We start from the raw sequence: 15,925 nt of genomic DNA, 5'->3' as shown, positions 1-15,925 counted from the left end.
AAATTCATGAATTCACTTCTTTTGATCCTTATTGCCAACCATTGATGGTTATCGTTGTTCCAATTACCTAGCGTGATCAATACCCTTCTGCATTCAATTGGTCCGTGAGCGATTGAAAATCGTTCAATTGCCAGTGATTGGAGAGCGATTGCACTGATAAGGAACTTACAATGGCGCCTCTGTGTCTGCGACCTGAACTAATAGACCTGTCAGTTTGAGTTTACTATTGGCCTTGTGTATTCTTATAAAGCAAACTATGACTATTCAAGAGGGCAATCAATTCAGAGTTTCTTATTGTAGCCTGGGATATTCACCGACATAAATAAACTACAACCGACCAGGAAATAGACTGCACCTGGAAGAGGAATCAGGACACGGTGTAAAGGATTGTATTCATGTGAGAGGTCACCTTGTATTATTAAATAATAATAATAATAATAATAATAATAATAATAATAATAATAATAATAATAATAATAATAATAATGTGGCTCCTTGGCTGATTTGTCAGTACTTAAGTCTTCGGTTCAGAGAGCGCCGGGTTCGATTTACTGTACACTGGGGATTTTAAACGTGCCTGGTTAATTACTCTGGCTCGGATACGGGGTGTTTAAACTATTGTAAAGGGTCTCTTTATGAGAATGTACTTTCATATCAATGGCCAAAGAAGAACAGAGGAACGAAGAAATATGAATTTGGAATTGCACTTAATTTTTTTTGTAGGCCTATATTTTAAACGTATGCCCAACCCTTGTCCCATTTCTCTACGGGGTCGAGTATGAAGTGAGATGAATATTCGTAGCGTTTTTTACGACCATATGCCCTTGCCGACGTCAACCTAATCAGAGGAGTTAATGCGAAGAAATAATGAAACGAAATGGTGTATGGGTTTTAGTGCCGGGAGTGTCCGAGGACATGTACGGCTCGCCAAGTGCAGGCCTTTTGATTTGACATGGTGAGGATGAAATGACGATGAAGACGACACATACACCCAGCCCCCGTAACAACGAAATTCAATGATGGTTAAAATTCTCTACCCCGCCGGAAATCGAACCCGGGATCCCTGTGACCAAAGGCCAGCACGCTAACCATTTAGCCATGAAGCCGGACAATGAGAAGAGATGAATAATGACTGTGACATACTGTACGATAGCAAGAAGGAAGAGGGTGAAACCTGGTGCCGACACACAGCCTACTTCTGTCAAATAGCACCAACGGGTCTGCTCAAGGATCAACGTCTCCATCCGACAGACAAATTACCATCAACAGTCTGATATGCCCTCACTCCATGTGGGCAATGCGAAGAGGTTTGAAATTTAATCGAGATTTTCGGCACGCAATCTAGTGATTACAAATTGTATACCACCGCCTCCCCTACCGTACCGTTCAAGATTCTGACGGGGATTCCTTTTTTCAATCAACGGAACTTGAACCTGATAACCAGCATGTCAGAGCATTTATAGACTTCGCACCTTAACGATTATGACCAGCAGGCGAGTTATTTATGTATTTTAAATATACATATAAAATTAATAATCTACCTACCATGATTTCAGTAAAGGAATCTGCCACTGGCGAAGCCAATCAGTATTTCCAGAATGTTGACGAAAGTGTATGGTTATGAAATATGAATGCAAAATAAATATTTTTCTTTTTTTTTCTTTTTGCTAGTGGCTTTATGTCGCATCGACACAGATAGGTCTTGTGGCGACGATGGGATAGGAAATGCCGAGGAGTTGGAAGAAAGCAGCCGTGGCCTTAAGGTACAGCCCCAGAATTTGCCTGGTGTGAATATGAGAAACCACGGAAAACCATCTTCAGGGCTGACGACGGTGGCATTCGAACCCACTATCTCGCGGATGCAAGCTCACAGCCGCGCGCCTCTAACCGCACGGCAAACTTGCTCGGTAAATAATTTACCAAACCTGATTCCAGTGAAGCGCCGAGGTAAGTGGACCTGCCGTTGGTGAGGTTTATCAATACTTCCGGGACCTAAACGAGTGATTGTTTATGGAATAGGACTAATTATAGTGGCACGGAATCGGTAGACCAGAAGGGAAACTACTTTCGCATTATCCAACATATATGCGATTTAATCCCGTAACGCACAGATAAAGGAATGACGTCTCCCCGTTTTATGAAGAGAGTTGGGACAATAAACAATACTATATTATAACACTGAGTATTGATGATGCCTTAACTTTTTTATGAAAATAATATAAAATAAGTGATCATGAAATAAATATTTTAAATATGTTTTGAAAAATAGATCTTTCAAAATACAATACAGCCTATGGTACATGGGTGACAGATAGTTTCAAGAATATACAAAACTAGCAAGATACCCGTGCTTCGCTACGGTATTATACTGAAATGTATAATTGAATGCTTATTGTATTAGATATATAATCCGCCGAAATTCGCGATCTGACTCGTTTTCTGCTAGAATCCACCAACATTCCCGATCTGACTGGTTTTCTATGATTTTACGGCACGTTTCCTCCCACTTTTAAATCTTCCTTTCCAGCAATCGATTTCGTACTTCCCGGGCTAGGCTCAGGTATTCCTCCCGGTCAGTTGGGTCCGTAAATCTTTGCCATCTGTTCCTATAATATTTTTAATATGGATAAAATCCTTCAGGAGATCCGGCGTTGTGTCATATTGGGTGCCTTGGCGGCACTGAACCCGCGGCCGGACTGCATTCTTAGTCATTACCCGTCCAGGAGCCGTTTCCAGCGCGGTCCGCACATTTGACGACGGTCCGCAATATTATTATTATTATTACTATTATGTGTTGCTGGAATGGCTGATGACAGGGAAAACCGGAGTATCCGGAGAAAAACCTGTCCCACCCCCGTTTTGTCCAGCACGAATGCCACATGGAGTGACCGGGATTTGAACCACGGAACCCAGCTGTGAGAGGCCGGCGCGCTGCCGCCTGAGCAACAGAGGATCCTTATAAGTACATTAATAACAGTAAAATCAATTGCTCTCACCTCCTTCTACACCCCACTGCCGTTAAGTTTATTTACCGCCACAACCCCCCCCCCCAACCACCACAAAAAAAATTAAAAGAATGCTTGTTTCTTTATGTTTAAGGGAGATTAAAAACACCAATGTTCACGTCTATTACCTTCAGTTTTGAGATAAAAAAATAATTCACTTTTTTCACTTCATTTCGCAATAATCCCCCCCCCCTTTTAAATGAATTTTCCCGCAAATAATACTTGTTTCTTTAATAGTAAAGGATCTTCTAAATACCAATTATCACGACTCTAACTTCTTCAGTTTTCGATTTATGTGTCCTCATGAAAGGAATTCAACTCCTTTACACTCCCGCCCTCCAAGATGGTTTCCCCACCAAAACGCGTTCTTCTTTGTTTTTAAAGGAGATCCAAATAAGGATTTTCACGTCTGTAACAACTTTAGTTTTTATTAGATGTATGTATTCTCATAGAATTCGGTCAATTAATTTTTCAATTCTTTCAACCCCCCCCCCCCCCCCACTTCATTGGATTTTCCGAGAATACGTGTTTCTTTACTTTTAAAGCAGATTGCAAATATCAAATTTCACGTCTGTAACATCTTTATTTTTGAGATATCAGTAGCCTAATTAAAAGAATTCATCACCATTTTCAGTCACTTTTACCCCCCCTCCACCCAAGTGGTATTTCCGATAACTAAAAGTACACGTTTCTTTATGCTTAATAGAGATAAAAAATACCATTTTTCACTTCTGTAACATGTTAAGTTTTTTAGATATACTGTAAAAATTCTCATTTTAAAATTTCACCCCTTTTGAGTTCCCCTTAAGTGAAGTTTCCAAAAACAAATCATCTATATTTCTTTACATTTACAGGAGATTTACACTCACTCTTTACTCTGTAACATTTTACGTTTCCAAGATATTCTGTAGATACAGTCTTTCAAAAAATTCACCCCAATTTGTCACTCCTGTTTAACCGCCATTAATTGGCTTTTCCAAAAACTAAAAAATACGCGATTCTTTATTTTTAAAGGAGATCCCATATGCAAATTATCAGTTCTGTAATATCTTTCGTTTCTGAGATATGTGTATCCTCAATTAAGGCATTCAACCCATTTTTCACCCTTTTACACCCCTCCTATTAGGATTTACAGGAAACAAAAAATACGTCTTCCTTAATTTTTAGAGGAGATTCTAACTACCAATTTTTACATCTGTAAATTTTAAAATTTTAAGATGTAGACACACTCATTTTAAAAAATTCACCCCCCAATATTTGGATTTTCAAAAAACGAAAAAATACGTGTTTCTTTACTTTTAAAGTAGATCCAAAATACCAATTTTCAGATCTGTAATATCTTCAGGTTCTGAAATATAAGTAGCCTCATGAAAGGCATTCAACCCATTATTCACCCTTTTACACCCTTCCTATTGGGATTTTCCGAAAACAAAAGAATACATGCTTCTTTATTTTTAAAGGAGATTCTAAATACCAATTTTTACATCTATAAACTTTAAAAGTTTTGAGATATAGATACACTCATTTTAAAAAATCACCCCATTTCATCCCCCCCCCCCATTAATTGGATTTTCCACAAAAAGAAAAATACGTGTTTCTTTATTTTTTAAGGAGATCCCAAACACCAATTTTCAGGTCTGTAATATCTTCAGGTTCTGAAATATAAGTAGACTCATGAAATGCATTCGACCCGTTTTTCAACCTTTACCACCCTTCCTATTACGATTTTCCGAAAACAAAATATAAGTGTTTCTTTATTTTTAATGGAGATTCTAAATACCAATTTTTACATCTATAACCTTTAAAAGTTTTGAGATATAGATACAGTCATTTTAAAATATTACCCCCTTTTCACCCCCCTTAATTGGGTTTTCCAGAAAAACAAAAAATACGTGTTTCTTTATTTTTAAAAGAGATCCCAAACACCAATTTTCAGGTCTATAATATCTTCAGTTTCTGAGATATAAGTAGCCTCATTAAAGGCATTCAACCCATTTTTCACCCCTTTTCAGTCCTCCTATTGCGATTTTCCGAAAACAAAGAAATACGTGTTTCTTTATTTTTAATGAAGATTCTAAATACCAATTTTTACATCTGCAAACTTTAAAAGTTTGGAGATATAGAGTCACTCATTTTAAAAATTCACCCCCTTTTCACCCTCCCATTAATTGTATTTTACAAAAACAAAAAAATACGTGCTTCTTTATTTTTAAAAGAGATCAAAAGTACCAATTTTCAGGTCTGTAATATCTTCAGTTTCAGAGATATAAGTACCGGTATCCTGATTAAAGGCATTCAACCCATTTTCCTCCATTTTCACCCTTTTTCATCCCTCATATTGGGATTTTCTGAAAACAAAAAAATACGTGTTTCCTTATTTTTAAAGAGGATTCTAAATACCAATTTTTACATCTGTAAACTTTTAAAGTTTTGAGATATAGATACACTCATTTTAAAATTTCACCCCCATTTTCACCCCCTTACCGATGGAATATCCAAAAATCCTCTCTTAGCGAGCACCTACATCATAACATGAATATATCCCCAAAATTTCATTTCTTTATGTCCAGTAGTTTTGGCTCGGCGATGATGAATCAGTCAGTCAGTCAGTCAGTCAGTCAGGACAAGCTATTTTATATATATACTAGCAAGATACCCGTGCTTCGCTACGGTATTATACTGAAATTTATAATTGAATGCTTATTGTTTTAGATATATAATCCGCCGAAATTCGCGATCTGACTCATTCTCTGCGAGAATCCATCAAAATTCCCGATCTATTATTTTACGGCACGTTTCCTCCCATTTTTAAATCTTCCTTTCCAGCAATCGATTTCGTACTTCCCGGGTTAGGCTCAGGTATTCCTCCAGGTCAGTTGGGTCCGTAAATCTTTGCCATCTTTTCCTATAATATTTTTAATACGGATATAATCCTTCAGGAGATCCGGCGTGCTGTCATACTGGGTGCCTTGGCGGCACTGAACCCGCGACCGGACTGCATTCTTAGTCATTACCCGTCCAGGAGCCGTTTCCATCACGGTCCGCAATTTGACGACGGTCCGGATTATTATTATTATTATTATTATTATTATTATTATTATTATTATGTGTTGCTGGAACGGCTGATGACAGGGAAAACCGGAGTATCCGGAGAAAAACCCGTCCCGCCTCCGTTTTGTCCAGCACGAATGCCACATGGAGTGACCGGGATTTGAACCACGGAACCCAGCTGTGAGAGGCCGGCGCGTTGCCGCCTGAGCAACGGAGGATCCTTATAAGTACATTAATAACAGTAAAATCAATTGGTCTCACCTCCTTCTACACCCCACCGCCGTTGAGTTTATTTACAGCAACCCCCCCCCCCCCGAAAAAGAATTAAAAGGATGCTTGTTTCTTTATGTTTAAGGGAGATTCTAAACACCAATGTTCACGTCTATTACCTTCAGTTTTGAGATATAAGTATCCACATAAAAATAATTTACTTTTCTTTCACTTCATTTCACAATAATCTCTCCTCCCCCTAAATGAATTTTCCAGCAAAAAAAAAAAAAAAATACTTGTTTCTTTAATAGTAAAGGATCTTCTAAATACCAATTATCACGACTCTAACTTCTTCAGTTTTTGATTTATGTGTCCTCATGAAAGGAATTCAACTCCTTTACACTCCCGCCCTCCAAGATGGTTTCCCCACCAAAACGCCTTTTTCTTTGTTTTTAAAGGAGATCCAAATACGAATTTTCACGTCTGTAACAACTTTAGTATTAGATGTATGTATTCTCATACAATTGTCAACTAATGTTTCAATTCTTTCACCCACCCCTCCCCCACTTCATTGGATTTTCCGAGAATACGTGTTTCTTTACTTTTAAAGCAGATTGCAAATATCAAATTTCACGTCTGTAACATCTTCATTTTTGAGATATCAGTAGCCTAATTAAAAGAATTCATCACCATTTTCAGTCACTTTTACCCCCCCCCCCGCCTTTCACCCAAGTGGTATTTCCGAAAACTAAAAATACACTTTTCTTTATGTTTAATAGAGATTAAAAAAATACTATTTTTCACTTCTGTAACATGTTAAGTTTTTTAGATATCCGTAAAAATTATCATTTTAAAATTTCACCCCTTTTGGGTTCCCCTTAAGTAGAATTTCCAAAAACAAATAACCTATATTTCTTTACATTTACAGGAGATTTACACCCACTGTTTACGTCTGTAACATTTTACGATTCCAAGATATTCTGTAGATATAGTTTTTCAAAAAATTCACCCCAATTTGTCACTCCTGTTTAACCGCCATTAATTGGCTTTTCCAAAAACTAAAAAATACGTCTGTCTTTATTTTTAAAGGAGATCCCGTATGCGAATTATCAGTTCTGTAATATCTTTCGTTTCTGAGATATGTGTATCCTCATTAAAGGCATTCAACCCATTTTTCACCCTTTTACACCCCTCCTATTAGGACTTACTGGAAACAAAAAAATACGTGTTCCTTTATTTTTAGAGGAGATTCTAACCACCAATTTTTACACCTGTAAATTTATAAGTTTTAAGATGTAGACACGCTCATTTTAAAAAATTCACCCCCGTTTTCACCCCCCAATATTTGGATTTTCCAAAAACGAAAAAATACCTGTTTCTTTACTTTTAAAGTAGATCCAAAATACCAATTTTCAGGTCTGTAATATCTTCAGGTTCTGAAATATAAGTATCCTCATGAAAGGCATTCAATCCATTATTCACCCTTTTACACCCTTCCTATTGGGATTTTCCGAAAACAAAAGAATACGTGTTTCTTTATTTTTAAAGGAGATTCTAAATACCAATTTTTACATCTATAAACTTAAAAAGTTTTGAGATATAGATACACTCATTTTAAAAAATCACCCCCCTTTCACCCCCCCCATTAATTGTATTTTCCACAAACAAAAAATACGTGTTTATTTATTTTTAAAGGAGATCCCAAACACCAATTTTCAGGTCTGTAATATCTTCAGGTTCTGAAATATAAGTAGACTCATGAAATGCATTCGACCCCTTTTTCAACCTTTTCCACCCCTCCTATTAGGATTTTCCGAAAACAAAATATACGTGTTTCTTTATCTTTAATGGAGATTCTAAATACCTATTTTTACACCTATAACCTTTAAAAGTTTTGAGATATAGATACACTCATTTTAAAATATTACCCCTTTTTACCCCCCTTAAATGGGTTTTCCAGAAACAAAAAAATACGTGTTTCTTTATTTTTAAAGGAGATCCCAAACACCAATTTTCAGGTCTATAATATCTTCAGTTTCTGAGATATAAGTAGCCTCATTAAAGGCATTCAACCACTTTTTAGCCCCTTTTCACTCCTCCTATTGCGATTTTCCGAAAACAAAAAAATACGTGTTCCTTTATTTTTAATGAAGGTTCTAAATACCAGTTTTTACATCTGCAAACTTTAAAAGTTTGGAGATATAGATTCACTCATTTTAAAAATTCACCCCCTTTTCACCCTCCCATTAATTGGATTTTCCAAAAACAAAAAATTACGTGTTTCTTTATTTTTCACAGCGATCAAAGGTACCAATTTTGAGGTCTGTAATATTTTCAATTTCTGAGATATAAGAAGCGTATCCGGATTAAAGGCATTCAACCCCTTTTTCACCCTTTTTCACCCCTCCTATTGGGATTGTCTGAAAACAAAAAAGTACGTGTTTCCTTATTTTTAAAGAAGATTCTAAATACCAATTTTCACATCTGTAAACTTTTAAAGTTTTGAGATATAGAGCAACTCATTTTAAAATTTCACCCCCCTTTTCGCCCCGTTAGCGATGGAATATCCAAAAATCCTCTCTTAGCGAGCACTTACATCTTAATATGAATGTATTCCCAAAATTTCATTTCATTATGTCCAGTAGTTTTGGCTCGGCGATGATGAATCAGTCAGTCAGTCAGGACAAGTTACTTTATATATATACTAGCAAGATACCCGTGCTTCGCTACGGTATTATACTGAAATTTATAATTGAATGCTTATTGTTTTACATACTGTATATAATCCGCCGAATTTCGCGAACTGACTCGTTTTCTGCGAGAATCCACCAAAATTCCCGATCTGACTGGTTTTCTATTATTTCACGGCACGTTTCCTCCCATTTTTCAATCTTCCTTTCCAGCAATCGATTTTGTACTTCCCGGGCTAGGCTCAGGTATTCCTCCCGGTCAGTTGGGTCCGTAAATCTTTGCCATCTTTTCCTATAATCATTTTTAATATGGATAAAATCCTTCAGGAGATCCGGCGTGGTGTCATATTGGGTGCCTTGGCGGCACTGAACCCGCGGCCGGACTGCATTCTTAGTCATTTGTCCAGGGGCCGTTACCAGCGCGGTCCGCACATTTGACGACGGTCCGGAATATTATTATTATTATTATTATTATTATTATTATTATTATTATTATTATTATTATGTCTTGCTGGAATGGCTGATGACGGGGAAACCGGAGTATCGGGAGAAAAACCTGTCCCGCCTTCGTTTTGTCCAGCACGAATGTCACATGGAGTGACCGGGATTTGATCCACGGAACCCAGCTGTGAGAGGCCGGTGCGCTGCCGCCTGAGCAACGGAGGATCCTTATAAGTACATTAATAACAGTAAAATCAATTGGTCTCACCTCCTTCTACACCCCACCGCCGTTAAGTTTATTTACGCCCCCCCCCCCCAAGAAAAAAACAGAAATTAAAAGAATGCTTGTTTCTTTATGTTTAAGGGAGATTCCAAACACCAATGTTCACGTCTATTACCTTCAGTTTTGAGATACAAGTATCCCCGTAAAAATAATTTACTTTTTTCACTTCATTTCATAATACTCCCCCCCTCCCGAAGTGAATTTTCCCCTCAAAATATACTTGTTTCTTTAATAGTAAAGGATCTTCTAAATACCAATTATCACGACTCTAACTTCTTCAGAGTTTTTGATTTATGTGTCCTCATGAAAGGAATTCAACTCCTTTACACTCCCGTCCTCCAAGATGGTTTCCCCACCAAATGCGTTTTTCTTTGTTTTTAAAGGAGATCCAAATACGAATTTTCACGTCTGTAACAACTTTATATTTATTAGATGTATGTATTCTCATAGAATTAAGTCAATTAATTTTTCAATTCTTTCACCCCCCCCCCCCCCCCGCCTTCAAGGGATTTTCCGAGAATACGTGTTTCTTTACTTTTAAAGCAGATTGTAAATATCAAATTTCACGTCTGTAACATCTTCATTTTTGAGATATCAGTAGGCTAATTAAAAGAATTCAACACCATTTTCAGTCACTTTTACCCCCCCCCTTCCACCCGAGTGGTATTTCCGGAAACTAAAAATACACGTTTCTTTATGTTTAATAGAGTAAAAAAAATACTATTTTTCACTTCTGTAACATGTTAAGTTTTTTTAGATATACTGTAAAAATTCTCATTTTAAAATTTCACCCCTTTTGAGTTCCCCTTAAGCGGAGTTTCCAAAAACAAATCACCTATGTTTCTTTACATTTACAAGAGATTCCAAACACCCACTTTTTACGTCTGTAACATTTTACGTTTCCAAGATATTCTGTGGATATAGTCTTTCAAAAAATTCACCCCAATTTGTCACTCCTGTTTAACCGCCATTAATTGGATTTTCCAAAAACTAAAAAATACGTGTTTCTTTATTTTTAAAGGAGATCCCAAACACCAATTTTCAGGTCTGTAATATCTTTCGTTTCTGAGATATATGTATCCTCATTAAAGGCATTGAACCCATTTTTCACCCTTTTACACCCCTCCTATTAGGATTTACAGGAAACAAAAAATACATGTTCCTTTATTTTTGGAGGAGAGTCGAACTACCAATTTTTACATCTGTAAATTTTAAAGTTTTAAGTTGTAGACACACTCATTTTAAAAAATTCACCCCCCCCTTTTTCACCCTCCAATATTTGGATTTTCCAAAAACGAAAAAAATACGTGTTTCTTTACTTTTAAAGAAGATCCAAAATACCAATTTTCAGGTCTGTAATATCTTCAGGTTCTGAAATATAAGCAGCCTCATTAAAGGCATTCAACCCATTATTAACCCTTTTACACCCTTCCTATTGGGATTTTCCGAAAACAAAAGAATACGTGTTTCTTTATTTTTAAAGAAGATCTTAAATACCAATTTTTACATCTATAAACTTTAAAATATTTGAGATATAGATACACCCATTTTAAAAAATCACCCCCTTTTCACCCCCCCAATAATTGGATTTTCCACAAACAAAAATATGTGTTTTTTTATTTTTAAAGGAGATCCCAAACACCAATTTTCAGGTCTGTAATATCTTCAGGTTGTGAAATATAAGTAGACTCATGAAATGCATTCGACCCCTTTTTCACCCCTTTTCACTCCTCCTATTGCGATTTTCCGAAAACAAAAAATACGTGTTTCTTTATTTTTTATGAAGATTCTAAACACCAATTTTTACATCTGCAAACTTTAAAAGTTTGGAGATATAGAATCACTCATTTTAAAAATCCCCCCCATTTTCACCCTCCCATTAATTGGATTTTCCAAAAACAAAAAAATACGTGTTCTTTATTTTTAAAAGAGATCAAATGTACCAATTTTAAGGTCTGTAATATCTTCAGGTTCTGAAATATAAGTAGACACATGAAATGCATTCGACCCCTTTTTCACCCCTTTTCACTCCTCCTATTGCGATTTTCCGAAAACCAAAAAAATACGTGTTTCTTTATTTTTAATGAATATTCTAAATACCAATTTTTACATCTGCAAACTTTAAAAGTTTGGGGATATAGAATCACTCATTTTAAAAATCTCCCCCATTTTCACCCTCCCATTAATTGGATTTTCCAAAAACAAAATATACGTGTTTCTTTATTTTTAAAAGAGATCAAATGTACCAATTTTCAGATCTGTAATGTCTTCAGTTTCTGAGATATAAGTACCGGTATCCTGATTAAAGGCATTCAACCCATTTTCCCCCATTTTCACCCTTTTTCACCCCTCCTATTGGGATTTTCTGAAAACAAAAAAATACGTGTTTCCTTAATTTTAAAGAAGATTCTAAATACCAATTTTTACATCTGTTAACTTTTAAAGTTTTGAGATATGGATACACTCATTTTAAAATTTCACCCCCCCTTTTCACCCCCTTAGCGACGGAATATCCAAAAATCCTCTCTTAGCGAGCACCTACATCTTATTATGAATATATCCCCAAAATTTCATTTCTTTATGTCCAGTAGTTTTGGTTCGGCGATGATGAATCAGTCAGTCAGTCAGTCAGTCAGGACAAGTTATTTTATATATATAGATAGATAGATAGATATGCGACGATGATTAATTCTTTCTTTCTTTCTTTCTTTCCTTCTTTCTTTCTTAATCTGTTTACCCTCCAGGATTGGTTTTTCCCTCGGACTCAGCAGGGATCCCACCTCTACCGCTTCAAGGGCAGTGTCCTGGAGCATAAGACATTGGGGATACAACTGGGAAGGAGGACCAGTACCTCGCCTAGGCGGCCTCACCTGCTATGCCGAACAGGGGACTTGTGGGAGAATGGGAAGACTGGAAGGAATAGACAAGGAAGAGGGAAGGAAGTGGCCATGGCCTTAAGTTAGGTATCATCCCGCCATTTGCCTGGAGGAGGAATGGGAAACCACGGAAAACCACTTCCAGGATGGCTGAGGTGGGAATCGAACTCCCCTCTACTCAATTGGCCTCCCGAGGCTGAGTGGACTCCGTTCCAGCCCTCGTACCACTTTTTAAATCGAACCCGGCTTCCGGGGATGGCAGCTAATCACGCTAACCACTACACCACATTAATACTACTAATAACAAATATTACTTACCACAAAGGTCCTTTGTGATAGTCTCCGTGGGACTACCTCTGGAGTATCCCCGAGAGAAGTACCAGGGATAAAGTCTGTGAACAGCTCAAATGTTGAACAGTTCTTGGCACTGTGTTCATATTTCACATGCTGAATTCTCCACACATCTGACTCTTCACTTACACTAGGTATTGTTCCAAGCAAGACAACGTAAAAGGTACCATAATCCAGCCATTTGTAGATCAGTAAAAATACTGAGGCAGCGTACGTCAGGAAATGACAATTTTATTGCGAAGCATATATGAAAACGTGAACACTTTTATTAAAAACATCAGACGCTTCTGTGCTTTACGGTACACCAATTTTTTACTTTAAGGACACGATAGCCCAATTGTTCTGATGCCATTTCTTTGGTAGATACATTCATCTCCATTGCAATGTCTCACTTTATTCCCGTTCTCCCCGGACAGAATCATTGCAGTGTGTCATTTGTCACTGGGCGCTGACAGGCAGGTTCCAGTCGGCACATCACGACACAAGACACGGGAAACAAAATAAAAGCAAAGTGCGATCCTATGTCGTGAAATGGAACAGAACATTCGAGAAGCTTCGGTAACTGAAGATCGAGTATTGCAATGATTTTTACATTAGAGAGAGAAGATAATTAACCATTTCACAACTCGTTTTTTGCACAGTAATTTGTTACATTGTCATATTGGATATTTCGATAATTGGAAAGTATATAATCAATTTTCTGTTCACTAATTGTGCAAGAACCGTTTAACGAAAGTATAATAGTAAAAATTAGGATTAGATATAAGCCTGCCCTACGGTTAAAAAAGAAAGGAAAATTGTGAGATAGTGAAATTCTGTCAGTGCAAAAATTTAACTGTACCGTACGATTTGGCTGTTTTAAAATGAAAATAATTGACTGACGTGTCTTCGAAAGTAAATAGAAATTAATAACTTTTTGTAAAATCCTTCAAACTGTTTGATATCATAAAGCACATCTTCACTAAAACACACTTCACCACGAACACTCCTGTATGACGCGGCAGAGAACGCACTAGGCGACACGACGCCTGGTTGAAGGGCCTGCTCGCGTCCCACTGAAACACACTATGTTCCAGTACTACGTCCACCGCACACGGTAACCGCATGCGCGCAACCTGTGGCGTGTGGCCTGAGATTTGTCTCACTTAACTCGGTGTACATAAAGCGAAGACCGCACCAGGCTATGGGTTCTAAATCAATAGTAATGTCCAGGATTATCCCAACAAACGGAGCATTGGTTGCGCTCCCTCACCCCCTACCCTCCACTTTACCATAGCCCCAAAAATAGCACCACAACAGAATATCCCTTCACACGACCTCTAACTGGTGCCATTGGAGCAATAGCGACTACTATAGGAATAATTAAGTTGTTCAGTTTGAACAATTGCAGATTTCAAATCGTATGCATATGCTACTGGTTTGATCCTTCCTCTGAGGTATATCAATTCATCTGCCTATTTCAAAATTATGATCTTTCGAATAAAATTTGACATTTACCCTCCTCAGAGGGCGATTTCATTTCAATACTGCCGTCAAGCGGTGAGAGTTGGATGTAGACTTCAAATGTTCAGTGGGCAGAGGGTAGGAGATCATTTTTTTTTTTTTTGCTAGTTGCTTAACGTCGCACCGACACAGATATGTCTTATGGCGACGATGGGACAGGGAAGGGCTAGGAGTGGGAAGGAAGCGGCCGTGGCCTTAATTAAGATACAGCCCCAGCATTTGCCTGGTGTGAAAATGGGAAACCACGGAAAACCACTTTCAGGGCTGCCGACAGTGGGGTTCGAATCTACTATCTCCCGAATACTGGATACTGGTCGCACTTAAGCGACTGCAGCTATCGAGCTCGGTAGGAGATGAAATGAAATGTCGTATGGCTTTTAGTGCCGGGATATCCCAGGACGGGTTCGGCTCGCCAGGTGCAGGTCTTTCTATTTGACTCCCGTAGGCGACCTGCGCGTCGTGATGAGGATGAAATGATGGTGAAGACAACACATAGACCCAGCCCCCGTGCCATTGGAATTAACCAATTAAGGTTAAAATCCCCGACCCGGCCGGGAATCGAACCCAGGACCCTCTGAATCGAAGGCCAGTACGCTGACCGTTCAGCCAACGAGTCGGACCTCGGCAGGAGATCATTCATTCGGGTGGATAAAATCATAAAAAACACAGAAGCGTTGAACATTCTCAGTGGTGGTGGTGGTGGTGGTGGTGGTGGTGGTGGTTACGAGGGTCAGGATTTTGTTGAAAAATCATCTTTTAACTGGCAAACTATACACATTGCTACCATACACAAATCCTGTTCATAGCTCCTTGATTACAGATCAGTTTACCGTCCAGGGTTGGTTTTACCCTCGGATTCAGCGCAGGATCCCACCTTTACCACCGGGAATGGCAGCTAGTCACACTAGCCACTACACCACAGAGGCGGACACTGGTTACAGAAACACGTATTTATTAAGTACTTTTTGTCGTTGTCCGCCTCTGTGGCGTAGTGGTTAGTGTGATTAGCTGCCACAGAAATCAAATTATCGTCCAGTTATGGAATATACAGAACGTTTTGCAGTCTTATTTCTTGGATTCTTCCTTCTGGTAGTTCACAATACAATGGTCCTTCTCCCACTTCAGCTGCCTGTAGTGACGAACCATCAGCAAGATAAACAGCAAACTTTACATCACATATACCGTAGAAAAATTATTGGCTGCTAGTCATGTGACTTTTTTGTGTGTTATTTTGCTGATCTTGTATCTTGAATGACACATAACTCTGTTACTTTCTATCTCAATCGACGATTTGGCAGATTCTTTACCACTTTACTTTGTTTGTTGGCTTTTGTTGAACTAATGACAATCCATCTTTAAATGGCCGGGTTTTTAACAAAAATAGCATGTTCGTGTCTCTTTACGATTTTTATTTAATTTTTCGTTCTTCGCATCTTTTTACGATCCATTTTTATTGTTATGACTAACCTTACTTGAGCCTGTTGCGGTTGACTGTAGTGCTGTCTGTAAGTCATT

The 15,925-nt window shown here is 37.9% G+C and overlaps 1 protein-coding gene across 1 annotated transcript in view; it reads right to left on the bottom strand.

Moving 5' to 3' along the window:
* Positions 1 to 13,400, bottom strand: part of LOC136876954 (outer dynein arm-docking complex subunit 4) — a 244,289-nt gene extending 230,889 nt beyond the window's left edge. The window contains exon 1 of the mRNA XM_067150723.2: positions 12,875 to 13,400. The gene's annotated coding sequence lies outside the window, so the exon portion shown is untranslated. The remainder of the gene's footprint in view (positions 1 to 12,874) is intronic.
* Positions 13,401 to 15,925: the final 2,525 nt, after the last annotated feature.

The sequence above is a fragment of the Anabrus simplex genome, chromosome 7 (assembly GCF_040414725.1).
Source record: "Anabrus simplex isolate iqAnaSimp1 chromosome 7, ASM4041472v1, whole genome shotgun sequence".
NCBI lineage: Eukaryota > Metazoa > Arthropoda > Insecta > Orthoptera > Tettigoniidae > Anabrus > Anabrus simplex.
Note: the sequence above shows the minus strand (reverse complement) of the source record. Positions and strands in the feature narration are given on the sequence as shown.